Source organism: Bombus vancouverensis, chromosome 4 (assembly GCF_051014615.1).
Source record: "Bombus vancouverensis nearcticus chromosome 4, iyBomVanc1_principal, whole genome shotgun sequence".
In the NCBI taxonomy this organism is placed as follows: Eukaryota; Metazoa; Arthropoda; class Insecta; order Hymenoptera; family Apidae; genus Bombus; species Bombus vancouverensis.
Genome location: NC_134914.1, coordinates 5,163,274 through 5,179,495, shown reverse-complemented (window position 1 = coordinate 5,179,495; position 16,222 = coordinate 5,163,274). Strand labels below are relative to the sequence as shown.

Genomic DNA, 16,222 nt, shown 5'->3' with positions numbered 1-16,222 from the left:
TAATCCGGTAGACAACATGGAACCGGTTGATTGCGACGCGTCGACCGAGCTATACACACATATACATACATACAGCGAAGCTATGCGCATTACGCATAGCTGTTAGTGCGAAATCTATAAATAGTTGGAGCGCATAGCGATCAGCGCGAACTGACGTTAGTTATTCACGTCTTCTGCTTGTCGAGTGCCAGACGCGATCGATTTTTCCCTCCCGAGTTCACTCGTTTCTTTTTCATGATTGTGAAAGTAAACATCGCTGGCCGAGATTCCGCTCCGGTCCTGGCAGCCGATTCGCGTTAGGCTGCTTTCACACGGAGATACGCGTTTCGTAGTACACGTGTTGCCAGCTGCGTACCGTGTGAATATCGTTGTTCGTTTTCACGTTTCGCCTTCGTAGGGAAAATGTGTTGCCAAGATACAGGAAATGTCGATATCGACGCTGTGTCTCGCGAGACTCGTCCTGCGAACGCTTTCATCGATGCATATGTATTTTCAATATCTTGGTGTGAGGGCTGCCTTAGTTTCATTTTAGTCGCGCAATTGATGCGTCGTCCGCGAATAGTCCAGACAGATGATATCAGTTTTGGTAAAGGGAAATCAAAGTTGGAGGTAATGGAGGATGGAAACGCGACGAGCGCGGGGAGAGAGAGAGAGAATGGTCGGTCCGTTTGCGTGAGTCATCCTTCGTTTCACTCTGTCCATTGTTTCCACGATGCGATTCCTCGAACTCGTTTATGTAAATTTTCTTCGTTCCAAGAGGCGGAGTTGGCGTGGTAGATTGTTACTCTAATTAGCATCGAGTTTCGATATTGGGAGGGTGGGGTCGACAGTTTGTCGAGTTTTTCCAACTCCCGTCTAAATTGCGCCGATGCGATCACAAAAGTGTGTGGCGGTCGTATTCGCCGGAATTCAGCGAAAGTTACTTTTTGACCTTTTTCGAGTAATCGATGACGCGAGAGTAACGGCGTAATTCGATCCGTAGAAGACAAAGAATCGAGCTCGACGTTTTCCACACCTCCAGTTTGCCATTTCGTTCGGTAAGAGAAAACAAGTTCCTTTGTGACCGCGCCAACCATTTCCTACGTTCTGCTTACCCTACCGCTTGGCCAAATTTCATACCGAAGTGACCGCCGCGTACTAATTCGCGTTCCCGTTAATTCAACTTCCTTTTTAACTAAGACGTTTCTCGGCAATTGAACGACGTCCCTCGGTAAAACAATGTTTCCTTGCTCGATGGACGCTTTTGGACCGTCGCGATCGACGACCGTTTAGGAAATGAAAGTTACCTTGGTTGAGACGATGCGAGGGGAGGATAACGAGAGCAGACGTATTTCGTTGAAGCGGATGCGTGGAAGGGGTCAGCCGATCGAACGAAACTGCTAAATTCCATCGCCCGTGTAACCGGCGTCCGAGGTCCATGGTTAATCGGTACTTTGAATTTGAACGGGTGCGCGCAGATGGGATCGAGAAAAAGGGAAGGCAAGCCGGAATTTGGAAATTCCAGGCAGTCTGGAGTTTGGAATCTTGTTCGGGTTCAAACAGGAGAGAGCAGGGTCCGGATCTAATCAGAGTTCGGAACAGTTACGGATGCAGGGTAGCTCGTGCAAATCGTCCGTAGCACGTAAATAGTTGGGATCTGCGGAGAGCTTCGCATTCTTCCGGTTTTCCGGCCGGAACACCGTTGCTCCTCGTTCTCGTATATCGGAACCACCTTTCGACCAAACGTGGTTCAAAAGTTGCAAATTCCCAGGTCCCATTTTCCTATTGCTTCGTCGATGCGAATGGAGCGAAGACGACGATCGTCGAACGTCGATCGAGGTTCTCCCTCCGCTGCTTCTTGTCTCTTTGGTTAAATTCCACGTCGGTAATCGGATTTGTTTATTTGATTGATCCGGTGGCAAAGGGTTGCTGTGCATCGAATTCGGGCAAGACAGTTTGCCTATGGCGTTATTGTTGCTAACGTTGCAACGTGCATAACGTTGTTACGAAAACCTATCTAGCATTTCGCTGGAGCATGCACGTTTTAGCGGAGTCAAGAGACCTTATTCGCGTTCCGAGTTTACGTTCAAAAGCGAAACTCGGTCAGAAGAGTTTCCCTGTTCGCGGAACGTGGCGTGCTTTCGATATTCTGTTTCCAGAAAGTACACCTTTCGTGGAATCATTAAGTGAAAAAGTTGGAAAGTACCTCGCCAGAATTTTCTCGCTGACTTTCCAGATATACCAGGGATGCTTTTAAAAAATAAAATCGGCCAAGCGAGCCGATTTCCGAGCGTCGAACGTCGAGAACCGGAAATGTGGAAGAAAACGACACGAGGTGAATTAGGCAGCTATCTCAGGGAAAGCTCAGCTAATTAGACGGAAGTCTGTCGAGATTTATGGCGGTCGTTCATGTCCAAAAACGGTGTTACGTAGATGTAGCGTAAAAGCAACCGTGGTTGCTGTATGTGGAAAGGGTATCCTTGCCGATGCGATTGCACGCGCCCCGATTATGTATTGGGTTGGCAACTAAGTGATCGCGGATTTTGTGATCACCACCTAATGACAAACTCCGCAATCACTTAGTTGCCAACCAAATAGCTCGTTTTCGATGAAAGCGCTCTACGTTCGTCGGGTTAAAGCGGGTGAAAAGCAGCGATTCAAAGGGTCATTAGCTGCGGAGAGTTTGCCGGTTCTTGGAGAACTCGCGGGAAACCTGCTGAAACATCGAGATATAGTCGCGACCGAACGAAACAATAAAACGATCTCGGCGACGCTTCACGTGGAGTCCGGTTGTAGTCTCGCGTGACAAGCTACGAACTCTGAGGTAAATGGCCTTTCGGCTGCCTTCCAAGGAGCAGGAAAGTCTTTATCGCGATGTTTGAAAGCAGTTGCGAGAAAATGTGGCTTCCGCGCCGAACGATCCCTCGTTCCAGCGATTTATTAACGCGCCGCCGCCGTCTACTAGAAAACCCATCGTCCTCGAAATTCGAACAGCAAGCAGAGGACTACTCATGCTGCAGTGATTTCGAATCGCGTGTTTTACTCGCGTTTACGTTGCCCGCCGCAATCTTCGAACGGATGTAGTCGAACTTCTGTCTCGCAACTCTTAACCCGGACGCAAACAATTCGATATCCTAAACGGTTGCCCGTGTCAGTTTGCTGGTCGGTACTTGCAGAATCCATTTCACTCTCGGTCCGTAGCAAATGGATATCGGTCGATGGTCTATGATTGAAATTCCAAGGTACGACTGGTTTAGGTACGGTACGAGTTTGGTTCTGCGATAGCAGACGTATATCCACGCGGTGGGATGATCGTGCAACTTGCTTTCCGGAAACTTGAGACCATCGAGCAATTTCACGAGTTTCACGGTGCCTTTTGCGGCCTTGGCGGCAATTTGTATATTACATGCGTATAGACGCGTATACGTCGATGAAAGAGATACTTTCGAAATTATGGCTGATTAGATTATTCGATCGGAATTCGATCGGCATATATTCGATGGTGTGACGGATAAGCGAGTGCCGTGGTGTTGCGTCTTTCGTGACTGGATCGCGTGTATCAACGACAATAAAAGATCTCGCCATGCCTATGTAATATAAATATATCGTTAACCTAGATTGATAGAGGACGAGGGTCACGAGCGTCAGCCTTTTTACACCGAATAGTTGAGCGTGGAAAAGGCTGACACGAATGCGAATTGGGTCTCCGCTGTTACGATTACGCACAGACCGACGCTGACGAATCATCTATCGCGCGAATGGAATGCCGTACGCTCGAGTAAACAAAGTGAACGACGATCTTGGCAGAGTGTCTTTTCGAGCGGCCGCGTATGAAACTCGCGGGAGTCACCGTCTCGAAATGTCAGATTGTTAGGGGGGAAGGTATAAAACTGCCACGGTGAATGAACGCGAGTAAACGATTCGTGGAAACTCGAGTAGCACGCGATCACGGGCTCTACACGTAGTTCGACTATCCAAAGGTTGATTACGCGTGCACTTGCGCGTGCCTCGCTGCTTCTCCAAGTTCGCTACTCGCTCGAGAAGAGAAATCCGTCAAGTCGGTGAAATTCTTGGCGATTCGATAACTCGTAACGAGCGATTCAACGCACGCGCCAATTTATCGTGTAAAAATGGAATTTTATATCGTTATCGTGCGATAGACGCGAATATTTACGAACAAAAGATAAACGTTGATCGTTGGAAGGCGTGTACAGTCGAATGAACAAAAGAACGTGGCTATTGGAAACAGAGATCGGCTGGAAGACGAGAAGCGGAGGTGGAACGACGTTCATTTTCATGCGCCGAAACGCTCGTCGGGCGATTCTGCGTTGTGCGCGGACAAAGGAGATCGCGATTATGCACTCGTCACGTACTCTCTCCTCCGTACTTGTCTCGGAATGATAAATTCGCCAGCCATTGTCCCGTACCAGGAATCGCATCTTTTTCCGCGAACCCCTCAAAGGCACCGAATCAAGGTGTTGGTTGATCGAAATGATTAATAGTCCTTTAGGCGACCGAACATTTCACGGAAAGAAGCGAGATTTCCAACGTCTTTCTCCCTCTCTTCGATCGAACGCGGAACACTGGCCTATTTCCGACTTGGGCCATCGTCTCCAAAAACCAACCGTTATACCCAGTAGTCGACAGTTGAGATACGGAAAAGAAACGCGGCGACGTTACATACACACTTACTTCCAATCAGTTACCGATAAGTTACCAGACTAAATATAGTAAATGTGGGTGTATGTGTGATTCCTTGGGAAAACCGAGGCGAGAAGAGTCAAGCTGTACAAATGTGACAACACGTGAACAATAAAAATTTCTTTTCAAGCTATCGTACCTTGGTTGGGACTCGTCTTGAGTACTGTTCCGTTATCTGGCTGCCGCACTACTGTTACCTCGCTAACAATTTCGAACGTATACAACATAGTTACTTACGCCTAAGTGCTCGTGTTTCAGGCTGTTACGTGTCTCCTGTTGAACTTAGCGCATATCCTGTTTGTACAATTTTCTCAGCCAAGAATAGTACGTCGTGATTGCTGCATGAGTAAGAAGCCGTGTCTAATAGAGGGCCAAGATATCGGAAAATTGAAACGTGACATGATTTCAGGACTATTCGCATCTCCTGTTCAACGCGAATATTCTCATATCTTAACCTTTTGCGAACGAACGAGCGTCGCTGTGGACAAGAGATATTGGCATATCGAGGAAATATACACGTTGAACGTTTGCGTTATTCATTGTCGAGGCTTGTATTATTTTCATCAATATTTAGTTCATCATCATTGTCGCTATTACTAGAAATATTGAACGTCTGAACCGATTCGTTGTTGAACGGAGTTCGTTTCCACTGTCCGAACCACTGTCGTCGTCTTCTATCTTGTTGGGTTCAAAATAATGTTCGTTATCACTGCTATCACTATCGAACATGTTGTTTCTGAAACTTTTAGCCATCGTGTATAAGGTATTATAAAAAATATATAAAATATGTAAAAAGCTTTCTGATTCATCTGGTAATGCCATTGAAAGATTGAAATTCGTTCTGACTCGACCATTCGTTCTCACACGACTTGCGAGTTTACGTTAAACGCAAGATAAGATTTCTAAAGGTCTATAATTTTCATGACATAATACTCTTTAGTTTACTATACCCATGCGTAAATCTGCATAAGATTATCGCCCAGAAAAATAGACATACGCCAGTCACTTCAAAATAACTGTCCGAAGCTATGAACAGATTCTCAGATATCTAGACATATGTACATGTACAGGTTCTCCTCAGGATAAATAAAATGACACACATATGAGTCTTTTGGTTCTGTGCCAAACATATATGTGAGTTCCTCGGCCAAATTCATGGCTTACACAGAACGCATATATGCGGCGGTAGTCCGCAAAGGGTTAATACTTTGACTGCCACGCCGAAATCATATGTTTCGTTCACGGGAATATTTTTATTATTCAAAGCATAAAATGGCAAAATAATAATAAATCGATGATGTAAGACAACATTCTTCCCCGACGGACCGTTTATCTTATTGGTGGCTATCGCGTGACCACCGTGGCGCCTTGGTAACAGTTGATAGCGACAGATTATAACGAGGCTTCGTTTATTCCAACAAACCATTCGTATTCGTTATTTCGTCGTAAGCAAAACGTCCAGAATATATTGTTGAAACGTGTAGAAGATATTAAGTAAATAGTATTTGCTCATTCTATATATAATAGTAAGGTTGAGAGACAAGCGTGACATTTTTATGATTTCGACGAAACATTCGGTTGAAATGATAGAGGTACAAAAAAAATAATATTTGTGATAAACCAATGGTAGTGGTAGATTGCAGCAGAGGAAAATGTGCTGTAGATTTATCAGATCAAACGATAGCATATTCTATACCACATAGAAGAACTCTCAACTGGTATATAAAATTAGCTTTAGAGTTATTGTTAAATACATCAATTTCAAACGCGATGATACTCCATAAACAAGCAACAAAAACAAAAATCAATGTATCAGATTTTAGAATGGTGCTCGCAACGCACCTTACACAGTACCATTCACCAGAGCTGTCAAATGTACTTATTCGACAAAGAAGAAGAAGAAAGAAGGGCAAGCGTACCAGGCACGAAAATTTTGCAGAGAGTGCTATAAAAAAATGTTAAACAGTTAGGAGCAAAAATTGCTAAGAATCGGACCAAAAAGGTGACCACCTATTGTCCAGATTGTATCGATGAACCACGTTTATGTTTAAAGTGTTTTAACACAGTGCACCGTTAGCTGCAAGATTTGTCCTTATTTTTTTTATTGATGTCCTAATAAAAATGTTTAATTGTTCAAATTTTTGTTTCAAAGTATCTTCTATTTACCGGTTATATTCAAAATGCCCTAACTGTCAATTTTCGTTCAATTTGTATAATTGTAAGTTCAAGCGCTCCGGTCATCAGTGACCATCGTGGTGTCACAGGAGAAAACCATGGCCAGTCGTATATGACCAACGTGGCGGTCAAAGTGTTAAGCTGTGTAAGCCTCACGACGTTTGAACTTTGACGTTTGTTTATTCGGCCAGTCGCAGAGAGACGCGATCTCGAGGAAGCGCGTCAACGGGAGTCGTAAATTCTCGTTACGATTTGACAATCGACGCCACGAACAGATCGATCCCCTATTTCGATTAGGATAATAGAGATGATTTTAATAAGTAGAATGCTTGATTAACAGTTCAAAGATAGTATATATTTCCAACAACTTTATAGAAAAGATAGTTACGCTACGTAAGGGATGAGTTAAGTAGGTGATTGATTGAAGGGTGGAAACCCGTTCGAGAGATGTTGACTGTTCTAAAGTCGATGAACAAGTCAAGATATGTTGACTGATCTGTAGTCGTAGATCCAGTGAAGTCCGGTGACGATGCTGTTGCAAAAGAAAACTCTTGCTCGGTGAAGATTGCCCCACCACTGGTCGCTTGTGGGTGGAATCCCGGGAAACATGGGAAAACCCACGTTTTCACAATTTTTACCTGATTTTTACCTTGACTCGAGGATGTTTTATGCCACTTAACGGCCCTAACGGTAAATCAAAAAACATCCTTTTATGACAGCTCCTTAGGATTACTGCGCTCCAATTAATTGTGTTGACGTGGCCGCCTTGACCGACGAATAGATTCGGGGCTACGCAAGGATTCACCCGACGAAACAACGTTCGCTGTAATCTTTGCGCTCAAAGCATTGTTCTCTTACTCGTGCAGGAATCACGTCACGATCTTTGTGAGCAAAAAAATTGTATAAACAGGATATTCACTAAGGTCAATCTTTCTCGCGAGGATATTGATCTCCTTCGTATTCCCGATATCTTCGAACGTTTCTTACCTTTCGTTCTGCCGAGGTAACCAACTTCGTATTGTAATAACCACTGCGTATCATGGCGTAAATAATGAAATATAAACGAATGAAAGTTAATCCACCGCCATTCCTTAATAGGTTTCGCGCACCACCGATATCGTTACTTCGAGTAGCACTTAAAACGGTGTTAAAAAGGAGGTCGATGTACGGGTTATCGAAATCGTAAAAAGGTTCAAAGGACCGTTCGAGATTCGCGCAACTCTAATCGCAATCGAAATCCCTTAACGAAGTTGTTGGAAGTGGCTGGGTAAACGAGACTCCGCTCTGCTTTTCAACGATTTCTCTTTCGCGAATGGTAGAGATTCGCAACGCGTTTCTCGTAGCATCGAGACCCGGCAAAATTGGAACGCGCAAGGTCGTTTGGAAACACGTAAACGTGGCAAAGTTACGGAAGGCAGCCGAGATTCTGCTAATTGTTGCCGTAAGATTCCAAGATAGCGCGAAAGACGCTGTAAATCTAGTTGGAAATCCCGTTTGAGATCATCGAACGTGACGAGATTCCTTCGCGTTAATTGAAAACGTTTTCTCGAATTTTCGCGAAAGTTACGCAACAGATCGGTTTGTAAGCGTTGGAACAGGATTGCTGAAACCCATCGAAGAGACCGCGTACGAATTTGGCGTGAATCCTCGCCCGTTTCCAGGCGTTCCCGCTGATTCCAGCCAACAGAGAACGCGTTTAAGAACGTGGCTCACGATTACCACGAGCTATGTACTTAATTAAGTTGCAGCTGATTACTATCTAGCGGAAGTAAACTGTGACAAGCGACAGTTAGGTGGACGTGTCTGTACGTGTTATTAGCACCTGTTGTCTGCACTACGGTTGTCCTACTACGGTATCGCATTAGGCGACCTGACTGAGCTCTCTCGCGATATTAATACCGCCGCAAACACAAAGCGACGCGACGTTCCTGCGAGCGTTACACGCAGAGTTTAGGCAATATACGGTATCAGCGTTTCGATCGATGCGTTCCATCGATCGATCCTTTGGACTCGAGGACAACGAAATTGACCCTTTCGCTTCGGGCGGCTTCTCCACCGCGGCAAAACAGTGCACGGTGCGCGAGAAAGGTCGTCAGCGGCCGCGTTTACGGCTCACTGCTAACCGAGCTGCTCTGACGGTGCTTTTCGAAGAAACAAACTTTCCTCAAAACAGAGTATTTATAAGTTCTTAACACACTCACTTTCAATTACAATTTGGAAACAAATAAAATGTTCTGTAATGACAGAATATAATAATATGATATGGTATAATATAATTGTATGATACTAATAGCTTTTAATAATGGTATTGCGTGTGGTATTTTTCGAAACATGGTGTTACACATAGGCCAACGTCGCAAATCTGGCACTGGTATCGCGATTCGCTCCACAGTTCCCATCACAGACAACACATTTCGGTTTTTTAATCATTTTTTGCCTGCGATAATGACGTTTCGGGTCAACAAATTCTTCATTGTGGAAAGAGGACAACATATACATTGCCCTCTTGTCACACCATTTCATTGTTAATGAGGTGGTACGTCGTGATAGGTGCGGAAGGAATACTCAGACGTTTAACGAACAATAGTTTATTGAGAAAAAATTTAATAGACAGAATCAACAAATAATAATTAACAGAAACGATTAACAATAATGATTAACAACTAACAATTGAGACCGAGAGTTCAATCGATGCGTTGCTACGCAATGGCACTGAGGACTTTTCTATTTCACGGCACAAGACGGACTGTCCTTTTGTTCCCAAATTGAACGAATTCTTTCCTTCGTTGCCAATCGATATCCCCCACTAGCGTGCATTCATTAGATGTGCCGTCGCGGCTGGCACGTGTATGCTCTTCCGAGGATTCGGCGGAAGGAGCGTGAAGATATCGATGGCACATTGGTCACGTCGGTGTTGCGCTTTGACGGCGTAGCGCTTTGTATCCGGAGCCGTTGGAAGGTTCCGTGGCCCGTGCCGCCACATTAATAAAAGGCTTGAGGATGTATTAGGTCGTCCGAAAAGTTTCTTTCGTTTTATAAGCAAATAATAGATACACAACATTTTTCGTTTTATATGATTTTATCGAATTACGGGTGATCCTTTTTGTTTTATCAAAATAAAGATCACAACGTTCGATAGATTAGGTTTCATGTTTGTATAAAGATGTGTCATTGTAAAAGATGTGTCTAGAAAAGAAAGACACTTTTCGGACAACCTAATACAATACTCGTCATATGTACAGTACGCGTCATCTTACGCAGAGCGACTATAGTCGCCCGTAGTACGTCAGTAGCATTTTACGAAGAGCGCCTGCAGTCGCCCGTAGTAAGCGAAATTAAGGCGTCGTTGGGCCGATCGACTACCGATTTGGTCGATGCGTTCGGCAGAATCGACCCTCTAGCTACGGCCGCACGAACCAGCCGTGAACTGCACTGCCGCCAATGCGCTTTGTATGTAAACTACGGTGTTGAAGAATTTAATTCTGCTAGTTCGCTATCGGAATAGAATAGGAATGTTTGAACGAGTTGTAAATGAAAACGTTGTCAACTTTCGAAGCAAGCAAACGAGTGAATCACTATATATAGACTGTAGTCGCGATCATAATTATGATCTCATACTTCGTAAATTGTGTATGTTCGGGCTTGAAGAGAGGGGAAAGATTGCCGACATTCTTTTTTAATTTCTTCTTTAAGATTCTACTTTTAAGATTTATAGGTCTTAACGCATGTTCGCGGTCTTTGCGTAATGCAATGTTTGCCGGCTTGATTTCCTTGCCAGCGATATCGGAAACAGCGACTCGATTACCAGGCTGTGTACATATCCTGACGCAATATCGGATCGAATATTATAGGTCTAATGCCCGTTGATAAATGATAATAATAATAATAATGAATAATAATGACGTTTCGTCCAGAAAATGATTTAGCGCGAAGTCACTACGACGGTGCTCGGTAGCTAAAGGCTTAACGATTCGACGCGAACATAAATGTATTCGTCATAGTTTGACAAGCCCGTGTGTCTAGCTTCCAAGGGTTCTTTTTTCACAAACTATCGTCGAAAGTAGTGGCAAGGTCAAGAAAAGAGAGAAGGCGAGTAAAGAGATAAGACTAGCGGAATCCGAGCGGAAGAACAAGCAAAAGCGTATTCATTGCGGCGCGCCAGTTTCGCTCGATCGGTTCGAAAAACTGGCGAAATTGGCCAGAATCGGGAACGAAATGGCAGCAACGGGCCAAGAGAGGAGGAAGAAGCGACGTTCCTATCTTACGTCTCTCTGTCTCCCTCTCTTTGCTTTTTTCTTTATTCGTTTGATTCAGAGGTGGTCGTCGAGCTCTCTTCATCCGAACGCCAGCAAACCTCGAAAGGTAATTCGTGCTCGGAGATCGGAGCCACTTATTTCGTCTGTTCTTTCCCTTTTTCGAGGGGGAGTCCGCTTCCTCGACGCGTACGAATCTCGAGCTTGAAGCTGGCCTCGGCTGGATCCTGGCGGCAGCCGCAGAAAAACACGGTGCGCCGAGTAAACCGAGAACACGAGGTGCATCCAGCGTGGAAAACACGCGGCGACCAGCTCTTTTGACAAATCTTCGCGTCTTCTCTTTCCTTCCTCTTCGTCCCAAGTAATTTCAAATATAATTGTCTCGCTCTTCTCCTTTCGTCTCGTACCATGAATGTTACGTACGCTGTGTCCTCGATAAGCCGCTTGAAGTCTGAGAGCTTCGAAACACCCGAAATCTGCCCGCTGTTTCCAGTTTGCCGTATCTCTCAAGATTCTCCAAGAATTTTCGACGAGCTTCGGCTTTGCAACGATACGCAAAATTGTGGAACGGGGCGCGCGTTCGATAGCTCCTCTCGAGTTTAGCGGCTTTGCCGGAAGGATATAAAATAACGGCCAGTTAACGAGAAAATAGCAGCGGAGTTTGCACGAGATTTCCCGGAACTTTTCGCCAAATAATCGTCCATCCCGGGAACGTTGCGTAAAGTGTACCACATTCTCTTCATCGCAGCGACGTGAATAAACGACACGCAATTGGCCTGTTGCGCCGATTGCGAAACGCGTACGAACGGCGTCGTTTCCAAGAACGCATCGCCTCGATGGTCTGCCAGAGCCGGAGATCTAGATTCCAGGTTTAGGCTCGCTCTCTCGCTCAATTTCTTTCGTATACAAGAACGAGAAACAGCAGGGCTACGCAGTGGGCATATGTACGCTCACATGTGTCAAGTACGCGTGCTCTCACGCAGAGAGCAGCAATGAGAATAGTATCGCAGTCGCTTATTATCCTTCGTCCGTCTTCTCCCCTCCCTTTTCCATTCTCTTTCTTCTTGTCCCTTCGCCCGGCCCACCGCCCTTCCTCTTTAATCTCTGCTCGTCGTTCCTCTTGTCTGACTCTCTCTTTCCCTGATTCTCCCCGTCCTCTGCAGTTCCACTTGCTTTGTTTTTCGACGATCGCTCCGATGCGTTCCTGTTTCGCTCTGCGCTGCATTTGCCGTATACCCGAAAGGTAGCCCGGCATCGGCGCGTTTCGAGAGTCAGGTAAAACGCAGTCGAAGAATGTCTCGAACGCCCGAAGCCTGAAGCAGGCAGCGCTGCCAAGACCAACCGAGAAGAGAAAAAGGAGAAACGCCGCAGGCCCGAAAGGGCCGCCTGCCTTCCATCCCCTTTCCTCGCTCTTCTCTCTTCCATTCCATTTCGATTTCTTTCGCCGCGTCTCAGGATCACCATCGTGAGAACCTTCTCGAGAGAAACTTTCGACGAACGCTGCCGCAGCGCACCTCGTTGCCATCCATCTCCAAATTTCCTCGAACACGTAATTTCTTGTTTGCGCGTAGCCTCGATCGACGTTTGCGTTTGCTGTTCCTCTGTCTTGGGAAAAGCGATGACAACGAGACGACGACGACGCGTCGAATCGTTTACATCGATCAACCCGGCGAAGGAGATTGCCGGACGATCGAGAAACGTGGAACGATATCGCCCCGATCGGTGGAATCTTTACGATACGAACGTCCAATAAAGGAGCTCGTAAAAATATGGAAAGGCCGAAAATATCGAGGCCGTAATGCAAGAGCCGCCGCCGCCAATAGCTTTCGTGGAACGAGCCTCGGTACTCGCTTGGTTTCATCGAGTAGTTCTGTTCCCGGGATAAACATTCCAGGCATATTCGTAACCGAAAATATATTCGTCCGGATGACGATCGAATTTTCATCGCGTTCGAATCACGAACCTCCGACGTGCTCGGAAAGCTAATAATCGCGTGGCCGCGGAGCGGAGGATGTTTCATTAGCGAAATAAAATCGCACGCTGCGAAATAATCCAATTTCCGTCACGGAAAGCAAGTTTCGTGCCGTAAACATCGTTACCGGAGGAGCCTTAAACGCGATCCTGGGGTCTGTGCCTCTTCTCCCGTAAGTCGTTTACATCGAGGGTAAACTTTTACGCGAAGGCCGGTGACCCGACCGGCTCTAACCCGGTTATACGTTCGCCAGTCGCTTTTATCGGCCAATCTCGAGCCACGTCGTCGGGAAAAAAATATCGCGACCGCCGATATTCGTTCGAACTCTTTGACCATGTCCTCGGTAAAAACGACAAAGACCAACGTCGCAGCTTCAGTTGGTTCCAGAATGAAACGCTCGTTACAGGCTGATCACGTAGTTTTCTTTTTCGAGGTTCGGTAACACGATAGTCGTCGGCGTGTCGCGTTACTCAATTTTTTTACAATGTTTCTTTAGAGATTACGGAAAGATAAATCTTACGAACTGTCGTCAATGCAACGTAATGTCTTGCAGAAATAATATCTCTGAGGACACAATTGTGTGCGAAATGTTGTAAGATTTGTGGGATAGTCTACGCGTTAAACACAAGGGATCGAAGGTAAGGGAGAGGATACCGACCCGACGACAAATCGGCTATCTGGTAATAGATACCTAGGTATTAACAGACCTGGGATATCGGTCTGTTGACCATCGTTGCTTAGCGAACATTAGCCTCGCCTTTTTTAAGGACTCGGACTCGAACAGCGATAAGCTTCCGGGAGGTCTACTTGTACGTGTCTCAGTATAATTCTTTCTTGACTTCTACGTGACGCGTAGCTATCTGTGAAAACAATCGGCAATCGTTAATAAGCGGCCGATGCTCCATGATATTATCGAGAAAGAGAGAGAGAGAGTGGAGACGTCATTTCACGAATAGTAAAGATGGAATGAAAACCTCGAGTAAGGATCTACAGCAAAATTTGAAAGAAATGGTTATGTCGTACTGTTCCGTACGTATGAAACACCTAACACGTTCGTGTTATCGTCGTATCGTCACTATCGTCGATAGGTCGATACGTCGTCATCCGACGATATATTTGCAATCCGTGTGTAGTAAAAACAATTAACGAGGAGTGTAAAACTATATTTACTTTTCATTCGATTATGACCAAAATGTCCTGTGGCTCTTTAACATCAAAACTACCGATAGTCAACACGAAGCTATTTCTATCAAAACCAGTCAAAATGACTGGTCTTTAAAAAATACGCAATAATAGAATATTTTTATATTTGTCGATTTATTACTTTCTTACAGAAGGAATTCCATGCTATGTAGTACATTTTTGGTATTGTTAATACATCTGGGACCATGATCCCTAAACGAGGGTTGGCGCATTTATAAAATTGTAGAACAAGTGATTCTGACTGGTGTGGTATTTCCTGATAATTGATATCATCATATCGAATGATACGCAGTAAAAATTTGAAAAACGCATGGGAAGTTGTACAAAACAAGGAAACTGGTTAAGATGAACAGATTGCAGAAGCCTTTTACACTTTGGCAAGCACTGGTATTGGTATAAGTAGGCTTGATACAAACTTATTTTGACTTTGAATACATAAAAATTAAAATAAAATTCATTATATTATTCTTTTTGTTATCGTTGCCAAAGTCATTACATTATTGCGGAAAAAATATAACATGAAGTAGGAATTTTAAAATAAAATTGTAAAACCAGTCAGTTTGACTAGTGTGATAGTTCCAGTGTTAAGTTTCCATACAATTGTTTCTTACGTATTCGACTATCTCGGTTTACGAACACAATCTTTCGAATTGTCTTTTTCTCGCCTTTTCGGCGCTATTTCACCGCCGTGGAACATCGCGAAAGAAGGCTTAAAGCAACGTCGTTGATAGACGTGTTTTAGCGGAGAGATGTATAAGCGGCGATGCCGGTGAACCGGTCTAGCGGTGAGTTTTTGCGGAAGCTCAACTTGAGGACCTGGTGAAACGGTTGAAGCCTCGCGTACCGCGCGCATCTTCCAACTAGGATTCAAGACTGCTGCTCGATTGCCGTGGAAAAGTTTCGTTTCCGTTGATAGCGAGTTTAACTGAAACTCGACGAGGGAAGATTCTTTGTCTGGCGGTGAACGAGGAAAGTTAAGCCTGTCGGGACGCCTTCTGTCCGATACAGCTGCAACTTTACCACGTTGCGCGTTCAATGCATCGTAATCAAAGCAGACGACGTGGATTTATCAAGGATAAGGACGAAACAGAGACGCCGCGTCGAAGAGTGTCGCGTTGGTGGATTCGAGGCACGCGATTCTTATATTTTGATCGAATAACATTTAGCGCAATTTGCGAAAAGCGCAGGAAGCGAGAAAAGATCGAGGGAGATCTCAGCTGGACGTTTTCGTTTATCGCGGAACAACTTGCCTCTTTTCGTCGATTCACGACGTACGTATTTACTTCCGACTCTCGGAAGCTTTTTCTTCGAACCCTGTACTTTGCCGTGATCCTGATACAATGGCATAACGTTCACAATGCTCTCTCGTTTCCGCTCGGATGAACCTCGTAACGTTCCACATCCCTTGTATCGAACTTATCGAGGATAAAGAGACTGACCGTTTGACTTGCTGCGGGAAGAGAGAGAGAAAGGGGACGCACAGCCGAATCGGAAAGTTGTGACGTCGCTGGCGATTCCAGCTTCCCGTTATTCTTCTGCCATCCCTTTGCCTGTGCTTTCTCGTCCGAAATATCGAATCGCAAGAACCGAAATGCATAAGTGGAATACGTATATCGCGCGTAGCAGGACAAGCTGGATGCCGCGATGAAAATCTGGCTAGCAGATTTACGCAGCGAGAATGCACTGGTGATTCGGCAGTTTCGGCAAACGACGTCACTCGACCATGAAATTAAGGTCTGGCGTTAAGGAATTTCGAATACGCTCCGTTTGCTGTCGACGAACAGGATCGCGAGAATAGATCGCATTTGCCGAGCAAAAGTTAATTACCGCGTCGCTGCAGCTTGAAATCGAGCTTCTCGTTATTAATTCACACCCTGTATAACGGATGGTGCCATTAGTAAAATGAGAAAGGGAATTTTTCTGTCGTCGTGGCGCGTCG

The 16,222-nt window shown here is 45.1% G+C and overlaps 2 protein-coding genes across 2 annotated transcripts in view; one reads left to right on the top strand and one right to left on the bottom strand.

Moving 5' to 3' along the window:
- LOC117160881 (acetylcholinesterase) overlaps window positions 1-4,860 on the bottom strand; it is a 63,815-nt gene extending 58,955 nt beyond the window's left edge. Inside the window, exon 1 of the mRNA XM_076617832.1 lies at window positions 4,820-4,860. The gene's annotated coding sequence lies outside the window, so the exon portion shown is untranslated. The remainder of the gene's footprint in view (window positions 1-4,819) is intronic.
- LOC117160950 (interleukin-1 receptor accessory protein-like 1-B) overlaps window positions 1-16,222 on the top strand; it is a 134,957-nt gene that overhangs the window by 10,264 nt on the left and 108,471 nt on the right. The window lies entirely within an intron of this gene.